Source organism: Lasioglossum baleicum, unplaced genomic scaffold (assembly GCF_051020765.1).
Source record: "Lasioglossum baleicum unplaced genomic scaffold, iyLasBale1 scaffold1154, whole genome shotgun sequence".
Classification (NCBI taxonomy): domain Eukaryota; kingdom Metazoa; phylum Arthropoda; class Insecta; order Hymenoptera; family Halictidae; genus Lasioglossum; species Lasioglossum baleicum.
The window spans coordinates 5,170-26,613 of NW_027470213.1; the positions used below are offsets into that span (position 1 = coordinate 5,170).

Consider the following 21,444-nt stretch of genomic DNA (forward strand, 5'->3'; position numbering starts at 1 on the left):
TTATAGCGAAAGAATTTAAAACGTATCAGGAAACAAAGAAGAAACGCCTCTTCTCTGTATAAAAAAAAAAGGAGGAAAGTCTGCTAGTAAGGCAAACTAAATGACACAATCGGTAGCAGGAACGGTCTTAAATTCTTTTTACAACACTCGAGGAGGGAATACAGGAATCCAATCGAGCCACGATGAGAGTCGAGAATTGAATCTTTCTACATGAACATCTCAGGCTTTCATCTTCTTTCCGCCTTTAGCGACTGTCTTCCCTTCGAGTTTTCACAACAAAGGAACGGCTGCTTGACGAAATAACTGGATAAATAAATTCTATGAAACTACCAGAAGCAACAAATAAACTTCTGTCTCTCGCTTTCGCTCTTCTCGAATATTATTATGAATCGGAGGACGTTGCAGGGAATGTAATATTTCCATAACTGTACAATATAAGTATCGCGATTATTCATTGCGATGAAATAAATTTCTCTTTTCTTATTGCTGCGAGTTGAAAGGAGAAGTAGCAGAGAATTGGAATATTCTTCTTCGGTTATGCTATAAATGTGAGTTGTGAATATCTATTGTGTCGATGCATGTGGTTGGGAATTATATCAGACACTTGAAGAAGAATTCGAAGAACAAGAGATTTATTTTCTCTTTATTTTTGTGATATTCTTTGGAATTTCTTTATTTTTCCAATTTTCTTAGTATCTTCTCAGTTCATTTTCTTCGTTCCTATTTTACTTACAGTGAATTTTAGCTTCAAAATTTTGCTGTGCTTCCTTGACAACTGATACTCCAGATGTCCTCGTCATATTTTAACAAAATTGTATTATTAATTTAAAACTATTCTTTGATTTTATGAAATATAGTTTCTTATTTTGGTAACACGAATAGAGAGTAATATTTAAAGAATTCTTATTAGGTCCATTTTTGTAAGAATAATCTTAATATAATATACATATGATTACTATTATCGTTGATTAATTAATTTTAGAATTTACAAAGCAACAACACTGAAGTATGTAAATGATGGAATAATTTCGTCACGGGTACTGTATAAGCTATAATTAATAATCAACCGATAAGCGGGACACAATCTATAATTTATAATTTGGATGCTGCAAGATCTATAATATTTAACGTAAAATAAAATCTAGAAAATACATACACGTCTGTTCTCAATGATTTCCCAATTTCGACTAAAATTTCCATTTACTCCCTCATTTGTCCTTATTTCTTTAGGAGAATAGAAGTGTAAAGTCAAAGACCAGTTTACTTTTAACGCAGTTTTTAGCTTGAAGTAAGCCAGTGCAGTAAGAGTTTCAGCTGTAAGTCAATTTTAGTTCAATTTCAAGAAGAGCTTCTAGTCAGTTGTTAGATCAGTTGTCTAATCCAGTTTGTTGATTATTTATATTTAATAAAGTTATCGCATTCTTACAAAAAGCAGCAATATTATTCAAATTAATTTCATTCTCCAAAATACGATCCTATTATTATATTATTATACAATATATATTTACTGTAATATGTAGGTACAAAATATGTAAAAAAAATTTAATATAAATATATTAAAGAGATGTATAAGGAGCTCGTCTGACAGGGTACTCTCTTGTTGATAACTCGAGAATTTGAGTTTTCTTCCACGGTAGAAAAAAATCTGTGGCATTACTAAACATAGATTTTAAATTTTATATTTTATCACAGAATATTCTACCGTGGAAGAAAACTCAAATCTCGAGTTATCAACAAGAGAATACCCCGTCAGATGTGCTTCCTTCGATTATTTCTCAAAATAAAGCGTTTAATCTTTGTCACTATACGCAAATTTTATTCTTCCTACGCTTTACTTGTCCCCGATTTCCTTTTTCAATTCGACAGCACCGAACAACTCGAGAACCCCGAACTATCTATCACGGCGCACGTGCCCCGGCCATCGACCGTCGCGGCGGTGCTCACGGCGCCGCGACGCGGCGCGAACTCGAGCTCACGGCTCCCCTACGCCCTTTGGCTAGCCCTGGCCAACCGAGATAATACCTGTGAAGCTCTTTTAACGCGATGCACAGGTAAACGCAGCCTTCCCTCCACGGCGTGCGCGCGTATCGCTTCCAGACGCTCGTTACGTCTCGCTTATTTTATCATCTGCGTTTTCTCCTCGCTCTAGAGCAGTCTAATACTTTTTCCTCTGACTCTCGCGTTTTCTAAGCTTTTTGCACGGATTCCGCGTTTTATAATTCTTTTCCCCTGGCTCTCGTGTTTCTAAGCGGTTTCCTGTTCAGTCTCTCGTCTACTAATCCTTTCTCTCCACTCTACCGTTCTATAATCATTTCTTCTTCAGTTCCTTTCTGTTAATTATTCTAGCTCTTTTTTCATTACTTTCCTGCGTTTTAACCCTTTCTTCCTTATTTTTCTTGCGTTTAATCCTTTTTCTCCTTATTCTCACATTTCTAATCTGTTTCCAATTCAGTCTCCCGCCTTACAACCATTTCTTCTGCACTCTCCCATCTTCTAACAATTCTATTTCCCTTTCACCACTCTCATGTGTGTTTAACCCTATTTTTCTTACTCTTTCTGCGTCTAATCCTTTTCTCTATTATTCTCGCGTTTTCTAATCCTTTTTCCCATCGCCCTCCCGCGTTTTCTAACCCTTCGTTCTTCACTTTTTTCTTTTTTAATCCTTTCTTCCCCAGTCTCTTGTCTTCCCCCTCTTTTTTGCGCGTTCTAACTTTTTCTTCCTCACTCCCTCATATTCTAACCCCCTCTCCCTCAATTTTGCGAATTCTAAGCATTTCTGCCTCGCTCTCTGGTATTTTCACCCTTTTCTCTACTCTCGCATTTCTAATCCTTTTTGCACCTCACTCTCGCATTTTCGAACCCTTTCTTCTATTCTTTCTTGTATTCTAACTCCTTCTTCGTCACTATCGCGTTTTCTAACTTCCACCCTCATTCTTCTGTCTTTTAATCCTTTCTGTCCAGCTTTCCCATCTTCAAGTCCTTTCTTCCCTCTCTCTTGCGTTTTCTAATTCTTTCCCCCCTCAGTCTCCTGTCTTCTAGCCGTTTCTCTCTTGCTTTCTAGTCTTCTAACCCTTCTTTCCTCACCCCCTCGTCTTTTCCCCTTTCTTCGTCGCTACCTCATCTTCCCCTCTCTCTCTTCATTTCACGGCCCTGTCTCGGACCCTACGGCTCTTTTTTAAGTTCGGTTTACCCTCTCGTCTGGCGTCTGGCGGCGTGTCTAGATGAATTATAGTAACGTACGAAAGTGAACACGCGATAAAAATTGTTTAAAAAGGTATCATATAAGTGCAACATAATTAAAATCAACGGTGTACAGCTTGAAAGATTACTAAAACGTTTATTATGGTAATAAACCTTCCTACATCACGTTACAAATGTAAATATCTGGTCAGTTGACTCACAGTTGCACAAAGTAGTCTCTCGATACATTTTCTAAACCACTATTGATAACATAGGACCCCTGTTGCGATGATTAAACGAGTCTGCTTTTCAGTCCACTGACCACCGAATAATCTTGTATACTTTTGCAAAAAGGTGAAAGATGCGACCTGCAGACTTTCTTGCTCGGTCTTTTTTGTCGACCTGGCTCTTCTCGTTTCTTTACGAGAGATGGGACGAGTACGAGGATAGTAGATCGTTTTATTCCTTTTAGATGCTGACGAGGTGGTGTTGCTGAGATCAATGGCTTCCTGACAAGGAATCTCGTTCGGAGATTTTCTTCGGTTAATTGGTGGCTGTTCGTTCAGCAATGAGGGAATGTTAAGAAGAATCGTTTATGTTCGCAATCTTGTTCCAATTTTATTACAATTTGACGGGTGGGTTGCTCCAAGTATATGATATTAACAAATTTAATTAAATTATACTGTTAATATTGCGATTGTTTTCAAATTAAACTCAGTCTTATTTTTTAACCCTTTCGTTACGGATGCCGTATATATCCGGCATCCACGTGACGACCTGTGTGTACGGGTGCCGTATATATCCGGCGACTTGCGTATACGAGCGCCATCTCTTGTCAGTGAAATCAGTAAAAAAGGAAATAACTAAATATACTTTAAAATATACTCATTTTCTAGTTTCTCATATAATATGACGAAGAAGTTGTTAAGTAGCTCTTAAAAACGTATCCATATAAAGGAATTTCAAGGTAGTGTTGAATGACGTCTGAGCGTTCACCGTAGACTAGCAACGTGCAATGTGTTCACTTTCGGCGCGGCGCCCGTTCAGTGGGGTCACTCCGGCGCGCGCACTGCCGTAACGAAAGGGTTAAGGAAAATACGTGGTTTGTTGCGTGGAAAAAACGTCCGTAAAACTAGTGTCCGTAAAAAGAAACACAGATTATGATTAAAAATTCTAAATTGGGATTTTGTTTTCTTTTTTCGCGTAGTGTTCCATTTTAATATTTTGAATTGTCAACTTAACGCTGTCTTCCATATTTCGTTGACAAAATTCAAATCTTGCGTAAATTTTAAGATATCGTATAGATGAATTCGAATAATAACGAAGTTAATACGTTAATATCTAATTAATTAATATCTATATCGATATGTTAATATAAAAAGAAGTTAATATCTAATTTTTTTGACTGATATTGAAAATTATTTGAACTTGGATACGTTAAACTTATTAAACATTCTTCGATATTTTAGTCGTCTTTCAGCTTTCTCTATTCTTTTTTACTATCTCCGAGTTAGCCTTGCATCTTTCAAACGACTCCTTCAACTTTTTCACCGGAAACGCATTCTTTCGCATACAAAAACGAAGCATAGGATACAAAATGCTTCTCATCTATCGGGTGAAGTTCAGGAAGTTTAATTAAAGGAATTTCAGAAATGCAAATACTCTTCCAGATTTAAGGATATTCTCGAAATACATAAGGGAATAGGGAAACATCCTATTTTGCGTTACATATCTCGGTGCATCATTTTTATGACGCAGGATATTAATTCCTCCCAAACTTGAAAATTATTTCGACAGAATATTATACAATTTAATCACGGAGAATTAAATAACACGAAAATTTCTTCGTAAGTTTCACTGTTAAATTTATTCCTTTTCGCGATATAAATAATTACTAGTAACTTGAAATATCACCATTACATCGTCATAAATAAATAAAAATGTAAGCAAAGTGTAATAAATTAAATTAAAATTAATGCAGAAGAACAGATTAAACTGAAAAATATACGTAAAAAGCATAAATAAAATAACAAAGTAAATAACAAAGAAAGAATTAAATGAAATATAGTAAATTAAATGAAATGAAATTTAAAGAACAGCGAATAAAATATAAAGGAGTTATTATGCAAATTGGGATTTCATTTAACCTATTAATAACCAAAGTTTCCACGCAGATTCTGTTTGTAACACGAAAAACAGGGAACTCTAATTAAAAATATTTTAACACTACTTCAGTTTTTGTTCTTAATTAAATAAAGCTTTTCTAATTTCCAGCCGTTATTTTTAATCTCCCCTTTACATAATACCAAATTATCCGGGTTTTATCGGAACACGTTTTTAGATTTTTGTATAACTTATAACCCTGTTATATTTTCATTAATTACTGTATATCACTATAATAATATTTCTGCAGTGTAACCATGTGAAACAGTTTTTAAAATTTTTCTAAGCGTGTTATTAAAGTTTACTGTCATTTTACTGATTATTTATCATACATAAATTTGAGAGAAATATGGTATACATATGGAGTGTCACAGGTTCTGTCATAAAATGTGACAGATATGACAGGGAAAATAAGACGGAAAAGTATAACTTAAAAATTTGTAAAAAATTTCATTTAAAAAGCGCTGGAACTCTGATGTTATAGGAAGAATCTGTCATTAAAAAGGAAAAAATATATATAAGAAACCTTCGAGATGAGAACTTTCTTGGAAGCTAATGCTTTCCTAGGTGTGCTCTGACATTCTTCGCGATAAAACTTTCCATGCAGGAATAATTTTATTTCTTACGGCCGAGGGAATTGCGAGAATAAAAATAAACATAAAAATATAAAAAATGGCATTGTAATTAATAATAATTGCACAATACTCATAACTCAAAATATAATTTCAACTAATATAGCAAATTATTAATTAATTATAAATGATTAAAGTCACTAGACGAAATTCAAAGATAATGCATTCGAAATACAAACAAGAAATATTGTTTTGTTCTTCTTGTAACATTTACTGGTCTTGTTAAATTTTTTAAATTCTGGATTACTCGAATAAATTGTTATTTAATCGAAAAATTAAATTGACATTCTCAATCCACTTTAAGTGAACTTCAGAAAGAGTCTGACGCCATCTTGCTCGTCAATCGGAACCGCGTGCGATAGATGACAGGAGCAAACTAACTGTCACTCATTTCCGTCAGAAGATATCGATTTAACAAGAGCCGTAATTTCAAGGTAATTTCGTAATATCGTTTTGTCCGTAATTTCGGACAAATGAAACGATTGTAATTACGTGTTTCCTATAAATCATTGCAGTTATTTGCAAGCAATGTGTTACATAGAATCGATCTTCAGGGACGAATGGTTATAACGTAACGTTAAGAGACAAAGAGAGATGCAATATCGCGAAATAGCGAAAAGAAAAATAGTTGCATATCGGTAATATATTTATATGATACTTTCAAGGTACTTATTATTAAATAAGTAATATATAATATTATTAAATACACTTATTACAGAAATTATGCGAATGTTTGAAATATTATTAGATTTTCAAGAAAATCTATTTCCAAATATCCTTTAATGAAATTGTGTTAATAATATAAAAGTTTTATTTTAATAAGAGACAAGATTGCGTCAATAGTTAAAGTGTACAATACTTAAAATCAATCCTCCATTGTTAAAATTTAAAAATATTACTTTACAAGATTCCCTCAAAAATGGAAAAGTCCAACACTCGAAACCGACTCTCCATTATTAAAAAATAAATACACTACTTGAAAAAATTGTGTTAATAATATAAAAGTATCATCTAATTAGCAAACAAGATCCTATCAATAGTTAAATTGGTAATATTAAATACCAATGCTTCATTTTTAAAGTATAAAAATATTATTTTTAAAGATTCTTTCAAAAATTAAAAAGATCAATATTTGGAACTGACTCTACAATGTTAAAAAATAAATATATTACTCGAAAAAAATGGTATTAATAGCATAAAAATATTATTTAATTAATAGACAAGAGCGTGTCAATAGTTAAAGTGTGTATACTAAAAACCAATCCTTCATTATTAAAATTAAAAAATATTATTATACAGCAAGCTGTAAAAAAAAAAGTCCAATACACGAAACCGACTCCCCACTGTTAAAAAATAAATACACCACTTGAAAAAATCGTGTTAATGATAAAAAATATCGTTTAATTACCAAACAAGATTCAATCGATATATAAAACGTGTAATACTAAAATCAGCAAGAAAATCTTTTTCCAAATATCCTTTGTCAATGATATAATCATAAATATCATATACAATATTAATATATGTCTAAATTAATATGACATAATAATTAATATAATAATACAACATAATTTCAATAATATAATTATAATCTGTCTGTACACGGAACACATCTGGCGATATTTATGGAAAATAAGTAAATGAGATAAAAATAAAAGAAACGAATTGAAAATAAACAAGTTCCACGAGAAATAGAATATTAATCAGAGATAAATAGCATATAGATGGGAAAGAAAATACAATAATCGACAAATGCTATGCCACTTTCATATATTACTTTCACCATTTAAACACGGTGACAAATTATCGAAATATTGCAAATTCGCTACACGTGTACTCGGAATTCGAAACACAGGACGTGAGAACCGCGGCAGAGTCGGAATATCCACGTGGAAGAATACAAATCTGCGGGTATTCATTTTTACATCATTGACCACAAAGAATAGCGAGGTAAAATTCCGGGAGGGACGGCACTGTCAGCCGGAAGATGTACTGCGGGGTCCCACAGGGGTCGGTGCTGGGCCCGATCCTATGGGACTTAGCGTTCGACGAGGTGCTACACGCCGCAGTCCCGGCCGGGGTTAGCGTCACGTGTTACGCGGACCATACCCTGGTCGCGGCGAGCGGGAAGGACTACGAGGAGAGAGCCCTACTCGTCGAGGAAGGGGTGGCCGTAGTAGTTGGGGCCATAGAACGCCTAGGACTCCGCGTCTTGTCGGAGAAGACCCAGGCCATCTGGTTCCACGGCGAGAGGAAGAAGCGGGTGATACCACCCGCAAGAGGAGATATCATCGTGGGAGGAAAGGCCGTACCTCGGCCTCGACCTGGACGGCTTCGAGGACCATTTCGAGGAGCTCGCCCCCCGCTTGCAGCGAACGAGCGTAGCGCTGTGCCGGCTGCTGCCCAACATAGGACGGCCGGACGAGAGGGTGCGCCGACTCTACGCCGGTGTGATCCGCTCGATGGCCCTGTACGGGGCACCGGTGTGGGCGGAGGAACTGATGGCCAGGAAGAAGAACCGCGTCAAACTGGCGAGCGCTTGGAGACGGGTGGCCATCAAGATCACGAGAGGATACCGCACCCTCTCGCACGAGGCGGCCGCCGATCTGGCGGGACTGCCGCCGATGGACCTGTTGGCGAGAGCGGCAGCGCGGACCTACGGGTTCCGGCGCCGCTACCGAGGAGAGAACCTCGGTCCAGGACCGGAGGAATTGGAAGAACTCGAAGAAAAGAAGAGGGAGATCCGGCGTTCTGTCATGAAGAGGTGACAGGGCCGGCTGCACAGGCCGGACAGCGCACGTCACAGGGCCGTCGGACCCATCGCCCCGGTCCTGGACGACTGGATGAGGAGCAGCAGCAGGCGGACTGTCCGGGCACGGATGCTTCGCGGAGTACTTGCACAAGATCGGAAGGGTGGAGACACCAAGGTGTTGGCATTGCGGAGCGGTGGTGGACTCCGCGCAGCACACCCTGGAGGAGTGTCCGGCTTGGGCGCCGGCGAGAAGGGAGCTCCAGCGTCTCGTAGGTCCCGGCATGGCTGCGATCGATCGAGTTTGGCGAGCGGTGGCCTCCTTCTGCGAGCAGGTCATGCAGCGGAAGGAGGAGGCAGAGCGGGGTTGTGAAGAGGGGATCCAGATCCGCGACCGTCTCAGAAGAGAACGACGGTGGCGGCGAGCGCGACGCAGGCTCACTGCTCCGCATGCCGGTGTTATTCCGACGCGAGGAGGGAATCCCGGAAAATCGTACGGCTAAGAACTCCCTGCAGCGAGATGAGTCCCCACCCCTACGCCTTCCCGTCGGCTGAGGGATCGCGGCCCAGGGAGGTGTTGGTGCCGCGCGAGTGGTCTCGCGGCACTGCCGAAGAAAGAAGCGGACTAGGCTGGGAGATCCCGAAGAGGAGCCCAGCGAGAGCTGGCGAAGTCGTGGGGTGGCACCGGTGTCATAGGTTCACGAAAGCGTTGCCTGTGTGGGCAAGAATCACACAGACCCCCGGCCTCTCCCTCAGGGGGCCGGGACATCTTTCGATTTCCCCTGCATCACCAAAAAAAAAAAAAAAAAAAAAAAAAAAAAAAAAAAAAAAAAAAAAAAAAAAAAAATACAGCTAGTCGACTGGCTACTCGTAATCGTCTATAACCGCGGCAGAGATCCACCGGTTGACTTATCGACGAGTTCAGACAATTTCAATACATATTCTGGCAGGCTCGCATGAATCTCTGATGCACCGACCTGCTGCGGTCTGTTCGCCATCCACGAGGGTGCAAGGTACGGGGCGTAACTCCGAATCGGCATCGAACTCTAACAATCAGACGCATTTCGGACCGAGTTCGCCTCCCGACGAAATACGGTTCCGAATCTATCAGGGAATTCCTCCGAGAGAGGAGAGTTTTAAGAGTTTTAGCTAAACCGTGCTACTCGAGATAGCCCTTGTCATATCTTCTGTTCAACAATGGTTCCGTTGCAAGTTCCATATTGCGGCTTGATATTTCAGGACATTGTTGAAAATTGTTGGTTAATGGCTGATATATTTTTTCTCCTTTTTTTTTTCAGGGACAAATTGGGTGAAGTGGAACTTGATGTGTTTGGGAGGTAATAAGAGATGATAAGGTTGTTGAGTATTAAAAGATGATAGTAGATAAATATTAAACAAGGGAGTGAAATAAGGATGACAGAAATTGAATCTATAATAAGTCGATGAGATCAAAATAATAGTGATTTAATATCGAATGAGACGATAAAAATGATAGAATTGAGTAAGAAAACGAGAGAAAAATACGTAAGAAAATAAAATAAAAATAGTAATAGCGAGGTAAAAATGATAATTAAATATTACATAACGCAATAAAATAGAAATAATCACGATATTAAATGAAATAATAGTAGAACTTTAGGAGATAATAATTATTAAACAAAAATATTCCTCCCAAATTAGTTTCCAAAGCTGCATTACCTACAAAAGTATCAAATTTATAGAGAAAAATGTGTTTATCAATTCATACTTATATCAAGAACATTGGTATCAATTCATATCAAACATCACGTGGCAAAATTGAAAGTTCAACGAGGAAGATTCCAATAAATATTTTAATAAATATTTAACAAATTGATAAATTCTGCTGTTCCTTTGACATACAAATATATTCAATTTCTTGGAAATTGTAAATACAAACACTCACGAACGGAAGTAATCACGGGTAATTCTTTTGCGTGGACATAAATGTAATAAAAAAGAATAAAACGCCTGAAAGCAATAAATCGAGAAATAAATAAATAAATAAATAAAAAGTCCAGTACATAAACGATATCGTGTCTGTAATTACCTTATGTCTTAATTGGATCTCGATAAAAAATATTCGCACTAACATCCGCATAATTAAAATAAATCCAAAAAACCGAGAAAAAATTAAAAAAAAATTAAAAGCTAGGAGAAAAAATATTTTAACCGTTAATTCAATGCGTTATCGACGTTTCGGTAGATTTCTCGCGTGATACGAGTGCATATCCACGGAGTTCTGCATTGAATCACGGTAAACCATGTAGAATATCGAGGCATCGATCGGTCGAGCCTCAAATCTTTTGCACGCCTTAAAGGGGAATTTTGCTTGCACGGAATTCATCGACTTCGGCGTAGTTAATCGCAGATTAGTGACTTCGATGTAGAAGGTTAATGTTTGTCTATTTGGAAATACGCGAGCGAACAGAAGTTCGAGATCAGTCGACTTATCGGTGTTCCCTTATGACGTCTCGCGACTTCCACTAGCAAACGAAATTGCTTTCTCTTGGAAACACAGGGACACGTTGTAATACGATTTTGCCGGAGCTGGAATCTGTAATTTATCAACTGAAAGTGGGAGGATATGGAGGAAAATTCGTCCATTTGATTTTCGAATAAAATTAAAGCGCATTTGCGGGTAGAAAACAATATGGCTGTGAATTGGTGCTTTCCAGAGAAAGAAACGTGTTATAATACGTTCTGATATCTACCAAGATTCGTAATTTATGGCATATACGTGAAATAATATCGAGAGAAATTAATTATGTATAAATAAATCTCATGTAAACAGAAAAAGTATGCTTTTTTTGATAAACATGATGTTCTTAGAATTCATTGTACCAAATGTTCCGAATCATTGTACCAAAATTATTGTCAATTCGTTTATTAATAAATAGAGAAATAGAGAGAATATTGAGAAAAATTCGTGTATTAAATTTTCTTTCATTAAATTAAATCGTATTTGCGCGTAGAAAACAATCAGGTAGTGGATTGCTTCTTTCGAGCAACAGAAATGTATTATAATACCTTGAAATATGTATAAAAATTCGTAATTCATGACATTGAAATTAATTATGTACAATTAAATCACGCAAAAATGGAATATATATTAATATAATACATTCACGGATAAACGTTGAAACACGATGCAGGATGTATCTAATTCATTGTATCGAATGTTGCGAATCATTATACCAAAATTTGATTATTGTTAATTCGTTTATTACAAATAGAAGAATATCGAAATTACAAATGGATATTAATTAATTTGTCGTTTTGAAATTGAATTACATTTGATAAACATTTGATGATTAGATCATGTGTTAAATTTAGTAATATTGTAGCAACCAAATTGTAACAAGAAGATTTGACACAATTAAATTTTATGAATTATATTTTTAAATATTTATATCTTGAGAGATTTCAGTTATTCTACTTTAAGCCATTTTTGTATATATCTTTTTAAAGGTAATAACAAAAAATATGATTTTTTCTCTAAAAATGAATCTTTAACATTTAACATAAAAATGAACCTCCAAACTTCTTTAGTTTTCGTATAATACATCATTTCAACCAAAAATCGTATTTTTTTAGGAAAACTCATATTTTTGTAAAACTTAGGATAATAGAGCAATTTAATTTTCAAATTCGTATTCAGAAAGGTAAACTCTACAGTAATTACAGAATGGATATTGTAAATTAAAACTCGCGTTGAACAGTGTAATTCAACTATAAAATAATTGAATTATGAACTAGCAATTTTAACAATTAAGATATTGCTGTTTCTTGAAAAATTACTTCTGATTACTAAACAAACAATACAAGTTCACTATGAGAAGAGTTTATGTTGTGGACAGTTGGTACATTTTTTAAACAAAAAATTCTGGATGAATCACAAACTCTTTTTGATTTATTATTCATATTACATAGCTCAGTTCTTATATTATTCAACAAGATTATTCTGACTTGGCTATATTATTTATATTTATTATTGAAAATATAGAGAGGTAAATTGGGTATAATAATTTAATAGACATTTTAAATGTTCTTTTTTCTAACATTTTAAATACCCAAATTTACTATTAATTTCTATATATTCATTTCTAATTTAATCATACAAAAGAAGAATTTCTATCTCAATTTATTTTATTTGAGATACAGGAATTGCAAAACATTTCTAAAAAATTATCGCAGTTTTTGTATAGTGTACACATAATATTAATATTAAAAACAGTAGAAACAAAAGAAATAGCTTTTAATGCTTTTCTGAAATTCCTTTCACTGTATTGCCTCTGTCATGGCACACTTTACACATTCATACTGTAAATTAAGTTACGTAACTCTTGTGATTCAGATTTACACACTTTATGTAAGTTATACAACATACTAATTAATTATATACACATTAAGTTATTAATAAGGCGGTGGTTGATGTTGATAATGTTGTGGTAGTTGACTCCAATGTCGTTGTAAATGTGTCACTTATTGTGGAGTTGGTCGTTGCTGTTACTGTTGTTGTGCTCGTTGTTGTTGTTGTTGCATTGCAAGCATTTGTTGTCTCATACGTTGTTGATTTATTGCCTGCTGCTAATAATTAAAATAATTATAACTATTCGTAGAAAATGAATCTGACGCTTATGTATGTCATTTTTATACGAATAAAATTATAGCAAATGAACAGATTTTATTACCTTGATATTTCAATAGTATATTTTAACTAATAACAGAAAATTTTAGCATTCTGGCCTTTCTTACATAATATTGCAATAAATATACACAAATTTTAGACGCAGTTTCGCGATTCTGAATATCACGAACGTTAATAGTAATCAACGAATGTATATCCATTGTATTATTCGTCCTTTTCCGTATAAACTATTAGACTAAGCGCGACAAAACTTATTCTTATTCTTGAATAGACTGACTGACAGTCGACCGAAATGAAATTTGGAGGAAAGTGGAAGTGGGAAATGGTTGTTAAATATAAAATATTAATTTTGGGAATTTAATAGTTTCCACGATATTAATAAAGAAATGTTGGTAATTATATGTTACCGCATAACGTGTACACATATACGCATATAAATATCTTTTATTATAATTCTTGATAGTAATTCTCGCGACGTCGTCGAACATTCCTGCTACAGATATACAATGTTTCAGTTACGATACGTCTTTCAGTCTATCAGTAAGCAAATCTATAAGGGATTCCATGAAAAATGAACTTGCCTCTTCTGTATTAAATTTTTCATTTATTAGCCGAAAAATGTTAGTTTGTGATATATCTAATCGTGTATAGTGTCGCATATGCACGGTACTTCAAGCAACGAAATAAGAAATAGCCAAACTTAATATCTCAAAAGCTATTAAATTCCTGAAGAAAAAAAATAGCCGATATTCAAAAGTTCGGCTGTTCGGATATTTAAGCCGATAATTTTTTATTTATCTCGACCAGGAAATCTTGAAAACTAAGGCGGAATGGCAATTATTTGTACAGATAAAGGATGTTCGTAATCTCGTCTTTTATGACACCATATTTCAAAACCATCGAGATCAGTCCACACATTCTGCTTTTTAGTTTCTAAATATTGTGTTTTTGTCAGAAACTAACAAAAGCATATTATTTTTTCAAGCTTTTCCAATTTATATTTCTTTTTAATATTAAAATATGGTCTCGATTGAAATAATTGGGAAAAAATAAGTCGATTTTAGAGCAAAGTAGTCGCTAAAGTACATTTTTATCCTATTTTATAATGAAATATATTACTTGAAATTCTTGTTAATAATAGAGAAAAATATAATGGAATAAAGAATAAACTTACTTGTTGCAACTGTTGATTCTGTAGTAAACCAACATTAGTAATACCTACACCTGTCACTCCCACTGTATCAGGTTTTCCACTAGTTTGCTGATATGTTGGTGCTGGTTGATATTGAACTCCATCTCCCATTGGACCAATTGTATTCATTGTAACATTTGGAACCGGAAAAATATAAATAATAATTTTCATTTCTTCATAATAAAAAGCTTCTTGCTAGAATCATTTTATCAACTTTTTTTCTTAAATGAAACCTGAAGTGGTGGTCTCGTATCTCCAGGTTGCATACGTTGTTGTGGTATATACTCTTTCAGGTCCCATTATTTGTTGCTGATTAGAAAACATCATGTTCTGTTGCTGATTCATTAATGTTCAATAAAATTGTTACTGTTGCTGTTGTTGCTGCTGCTGTTGTTGCTGTGGTATCATTTGTTGACCTCCATATCCTGCATAGTTTTGACTCAGTCCTACCAAAAAATATTATTCACAATAGTTTTATGTATTATACTTTACAAAATATCTATTACAGTAACAAACAACAATTTATAATTACCTTGTTGCATCCCAGTATAAATTCCTTGTCGGTGTGGCTGTTGCTGCTGTTGTCGTGAAACAAACATTCCTTGTTGTGGATTGATATTTGAACCTCCATGTTGGACTCTTAACTATTGTCTAATGAATTGTTGTCTCTGCATTCCTTGGAATGCTCCAAGTCCACCAACTGGTGCAGTATTTGGTTGTTGCTGGGAGCTCATTAACTGATTGAACGGTAATCGTAAACGTAACATATGAGAAAGTGCTTGTTTTTTTTATTGTTCATGTCTGGTCTATCATATCTTGGTCTATCTGGGGTTGGTGGTAACAGTTGATCATATGAATATTGTTGAGCTGGTGTACGAGATTGTTGATTGGTATACCAAGGTTGCTGATGTTGTGGTGATTGACTAGTAATCATTTCAGGTTGTTGATTAACAGGTACTTGTTGATTTCCGAATGCCATATGCTATAATTGATTTGGTGGTTGCTATGAAACATATAAAAGGTATCAAAACAGAAAGAAAAAAATAATTGTAAAAATAAAGTAGAATGAAAGAAACCTTGCTGTGAAAGCAAGCAGCTTCTTTATTCCTTCTATGTCTTCGAGTTTTCATAGCTTTTCCTTTACCATTAGTAATAGTATTACCAATTCCACTACTACCAACACCACCTGTTACTCTTCAAGGCGAATCAATACTCATTAGTGTATCAGCTTTGCCCGATTCTGATTCTTTCTTATCTGGTTCTAAATCTTCTGGTGGTCATGGTGGTGGATCCAAACAATGACTAGGTGGCCTAATTTGACTATGTGTTTGAAACTGTAAAAGATTATGGGCATTTTGATATGTAGAAGTTTACGTTCTAATCTAACTGCTCTGATCCAAGCCCAAGAAATTGGAGCAGGACTTTTGTGGCCTTCTAATATCTTCCATGCAGATACTCTTTGAGAATCGCATACATGTAAACCCTAATTTAACATATATTTTTATATCATTTCTTTTTTTTTACATGCTATATTTTCTTATTGGATTGTAATATATACCAAGTATTTACCTGTTTCTTATCAATACTATCAAATCCAAATATTATATTGTCTTTGGTATCTGTTAAACATCCAACTGGTTCACACGTTATAACTTCCATTGTCAATTTTGGCAGTGATAATAATTGTCTAACATATCGAATACTGGAAGAATTTCTATCAACAAGTTCCTTCTTTAACTTTTCCATCAAATTTTGATAATGCTTCTTATTCTCATCTTTTTCAGATTGCGAATCGGAAACTAGAATAGAATGTATTAGAGTTGCTAACATATCTATGACAGTGGTAAACAATTCGGAATTATTATTTAAATCTATATCACCGTAGCTAACCAGCTGAACCAATAAGATAGCCCAGTCTGTGGTAGCAGTCGTGTTTCTTTGTATAGTATCGAAAACTCCACCGACGAAACTAAATCTTGATTGCAATGAATATTATAATACCTCTCTCGACTTAGGGTCTTCGGTAGTGAAATTTTTTTCTTCTTTACTAATGTTCGAGAACTGCGATAACTATGAATGTAGAGACATCAGAAGACCTTCTCTTTAGTCGTCCTGACCTTTGAGGTAAGTGAGTACTAACGAGAGGAATGGTTGGTGATTAAATAAAGATGGTGATTTCGATTTACTTCTTTCGCAACCTGTAGCTGTTTTTGACCAATAACCGGATTCTAATACTTGACCCGCCACTTTTCAAATTCGACCTTGCACTGCAGTTGGTAATTTTGAAACAGGAGGTGCAACCAACCATATTGTACCACATCGTTTATCTGGTTTACTAGATATAGTATTCAATTGAAACACATCGATTGCAGCTTTAGCAACAGTATATAACCACTGTGAAAGATCATTTGAGCCTGGAGGAAATTGTTTGTACGTAAGATGCAAATCAAACCATGACATCCTTAAACTCCGTTGTTCCAGATTCTCCAAAATGTCTGTTATATGAGTTTTTTGGTCAATAAATGCATCAGTAGAAGTTTCAGGATAACATATCATATGAAGTAACCGTTGAGCTTGATGAGGTGTCAGCATATTATTAAGTAACATGTCGGGATGACAAAGTTCCACTGGATTTTGTAAACATCTTTCTAATACCCACCTCTGACTGCAGACTTGTCTAAGAACATGTTGCGTGAAGTCTGACAATCCTTTTACATTTTCTGTATTCGTTCCAGCACTACTGCTAGATGAAGATATTGATAAGTCTAGTCCCAGGTCATCGCCACCTCCTAAAATATCACTGGTATCTAAAATATGACTGATAGACAATTCACTTGGTTCACCTGTAGTCACACCAACACCAACACCAACACTAACTGGTCCTCCTGCTTTATTTGAATGATTGATTGGCACATCTTGTTTCTTTGGTGACTGTTTACCAGCAGTTGCATCAGCAACAACTAAAACAGTTTAAAGTACAGCCAGAACTGGACCGACTATGATGTTATTATGAGCAGTTGCTAGCAAGTGTCTGTCACAACTTGATTTTATACTGTAACTCCTAGAATTTCCATTTGGTAAGGGATGAGGGCTTGTACTTACGGAATACAAAGCTGGTTGAGGACATTCAACGGTCTTGAAGAGTGGTAAAAGCAAATGACGGGTTAATCGAGCTCCTGCTTCAGCCTCCATATCTGCATCTCCACGACCCTCATTACAAGCATTTACCAGGAATGACAGTGTTATATGTACCATAAAATCCTCCAAGGAGAAGCAATGTCTTGCTATAAATAAAAAGTGATATCTTGATATTTAATTGTTTGAAATTTTTTGATAGACTCCTTCGACAATAATTTTTATTAATTTATTATAAAAAATTAAATAATATCTAAAATTTTGTTTTATATGTATATATTACTTATTAATTAAATAATGTATTTTTTAAAATAAATTATAAGCATTAGAATTTAGAATGAACTAAAAGATTTTTAGGTTCTTAATAATGATTATAAAGCAATTATTAACATAAAATTATCAAATATAGATTGAACATAAAATTTACTAACTAAAATTGACGTAAATACAGTCAGGAAATTATGTATACTTAAGTCTTGTACATCAACTTGATTTAATCATGTTACATCAATGTAACAAGCAGAGCTATTCGAAGAACAACAAAGAGCCATAAGGACTCAAAGCAATTCGGTGTTAATTGCATTACAACAAGCTGTTAATTCAGCACACGTTATCGCAATGTCGTTTAATTTGACATTATCTGTTTCACTGGAAATTGCAACTATCGCGTTACAAACAAAACTGTAACGATTAGCTGGTGTCTTGTTCAATTGTCAAGCCCACTGTGGTTGGATTTTTCCTTCACGTCTTGGACTAGTAAATACATATACGATAATTTGCGAATTGTACATATGGCTTGTCATTGTTGGCTGTAACGTGCTGTAAAGAACAGTTCGAATTTTAGTGTAGGCATTACTAAATGCTTCTACTCCATGTGGCTTTGTTTTTAACAAAGGATAAGTCGAATATAAATCGTAAAGATGCGCTAATACACATCATTCATCAGTACTGCAATCACTAGGATTGGATACGTGTTTTACAACTTTACAAAGTAAATCAAATACAACTGCAGTTTATTCTGAAGACACTGGAATAACCGAGTTAATTAAAATTATGATTATAATTCACATTCACTGAGGTTTGACAAAGTAACGAATTTTGTTTGGAAACATAATACTTACACAACAAATAACAATGGTATCTTCTTAATACTCCTACAACAGATTTAAACTTGTAGTATAACTTCTGACAAGTTGACTATTTCTAACTCCCAATTGTGTTTCAACTTCTAGTAGTTCCTTCAATATTTGAATGCAAACGTCTATCAAACCGTATATATTTAACGCTAATTCCTTACAGGAAATAAAAACGCTACATGTTCTTGAAAACAGCAAATAAGATGAGCCAGACAACAAAACAATTTGTCATATATACAATGCATAATTGCAAACAGAAAATGTTTTTGTGAAATTTAATAATAATCGTGAAGAATTAACCTACGAAAAAGGAAAATTGTCACTGAGTAAGGATCAGAACAGGCCTCTCAAATAGTTATGTTAGCGAGAAGGCATTTAAATGTTGCAATAATATTCAAACTTTATTTCAACCTATATATATCCCAGAGGAAGTTTGCAGTTATCCGAAGTTACGGGCTTGTATCCGATCGATGAAAATCGGGCCAACTCCGACGAACTCGTAATCCAGCGATTTTCACTAATCGAGCATTAACACGTGTAGGACCCTCGACCGAGCCCACACGAAGTTTCCCGACTCTACCCGACTGCTCGGGTACTCCACGTTTCGGCTTGTCTCGCGCCCATGTACTGCAGGATAAAAAATCGATATTTTATCGATCTGTACGTTCATCGTATTCGAGATACTATTTGCAAAAAGTAACTTAAATACAACATTTGTTTTCACTCCAATTTCATTTCGTTTCCTTTAAGATTTGAGACATTTCTCCGCGCGACAGGCCAGAAGAACTATCGATTAAAATATTTTGGTTTACCTATCAGAGAATGTATAGATTCCAAAAGCTTCATCGACATCTGTACGTGCAATCCTAACTCGGTATTACAGGACAATAGGTAATGTACACGGAACATAGTACAATTAGGGTGTTCTCTGATTATAAAGAAACGTATCTACTGAACGAAAAAAAAAATCATTTACATACCTAGAAAAAAAAATGTTGACACTGAACAAAATTATTCAACAGATTGCGAAGTGGTTACGCAAGATTTCATAAACTCAAAAAACAATGGATGAATGAAATAGGATCAAACCACGAAACACGTGTTTATTATATTTATTTAGTTTTCAGTAAAATTGCTAACGTCTAGCGTGAGAAGTAAAAAACTAACTTTTATTAGCGCTACCAGATTTTCCCGTACGTATATATGCTTCAGCGCGTGATTAATTAATACTAATAATACTATCAATTTAATACCTTACTATTTTATATACATAGTACTTATCTTATATTAATGTAGCAACAAATATAGAGGTCTCACCAACTGTATCCACCTGAAAAAAAATATTTTAGGTATTGTAATAAATCGTAAATGAATATATCGGCTCTGAAATTTATAAAATTTTGTAAATAAAAGAGCTTGTTGTTGCGATATCGGTAAACATATTCATATATGTCGATGTAATAAAAGGATGATGTCGAGTTGGACAAGTGTCTTAGAATATCAGTATGAGCGATTTTAAGATGTGTGAAAGAACCACAATATACGTATAGCGAATGAAGGGAGATATGGATTATATATATGTGACTAATTTATGAAAGAAAAGAAGACAAACGAGAGAGTATCGTACGAACGAGTCATTGAATTATATATAAATTAAAAAATAAGATTTGTTTGCAGGATATACACAGATCTGTATAACGCAGTCATGAATAAAGTCCAGTGGACATTTACAAATAAATGTAATAAATAATAAATATAAAAATATATAATAAATTATAAAAAAAAACAATATAATCCATTCAATTTGCTTAATTACTTAAACTTCCTCACACTTTATTTCCCATAATTATTTCCTCCCACTACCTCGTCGTACTAACTGCGCAAGTTTAGCCCCGCCACTTTTATAACGCAATGGGTGCGCGCGCATCGCATGGCTGAAAGAATGGTAGTCTCCGCCCCCTCTCCCACATTCAGCCGGCAACCACACAAGATTCGGGTAACAGGGGGTGGTGGCCGAGCTGCCAAAATTTTGCAGATGCGATTATATTACTATTATAGTTCATAAAATTTCTAACAAAGACCGATAATCCAGACATACCAAACGACAGAAATTTAAACCCAAAAGAATCGACAAATTAAACGACGACATTGCTATTTAGCGCCATAAAGTATGCAATTCCCGTATAAAAAATAACTATAACGCAACAAATATAACACACCTCACATTGAACAACTACACGTTCAAAAGAGCCACATAATTACGCGATTGTACAGATTCACGAGAATCGAATCGTACACGAATAGAAACGTTTTCCAGAATACCTTCCAGAATACCAGGCTTTAATCACCGCGACAATCCTCGAAATTCTTTCCCAGGATTAATAGTATATTTCGACCGAAAGAAGTCGAAAACACAAGACGTCTTCGTTACAGATACCGAGGAAAAACTAAACGTTCTCGGTAATCACTTAGAATCTGTTCACGCGCAAAACCTATTCATGGGAAAAGAACAGCTGTCCCACATTATCGGATAGAAAATCGCGAAATTCATTTACAGAACTGTAACTAACATTCGAAAAACTGAACAA

General features: G+C 35.1%; 1 pseudogene; it reads right to left on the reverse strand.

Moving 5' to 3' along the window:
* Positions 1-13,158: 13,158 nt before the first annotated feature.
* Positions 13,159-19,012, reverse strand: LOC143220524 (mediator of RNA polymerase II transcription subunit 12-like; annotated as a pseudogene).
* Positions 19,013-21,444: the final 2,432 nt, after the last annotated feature.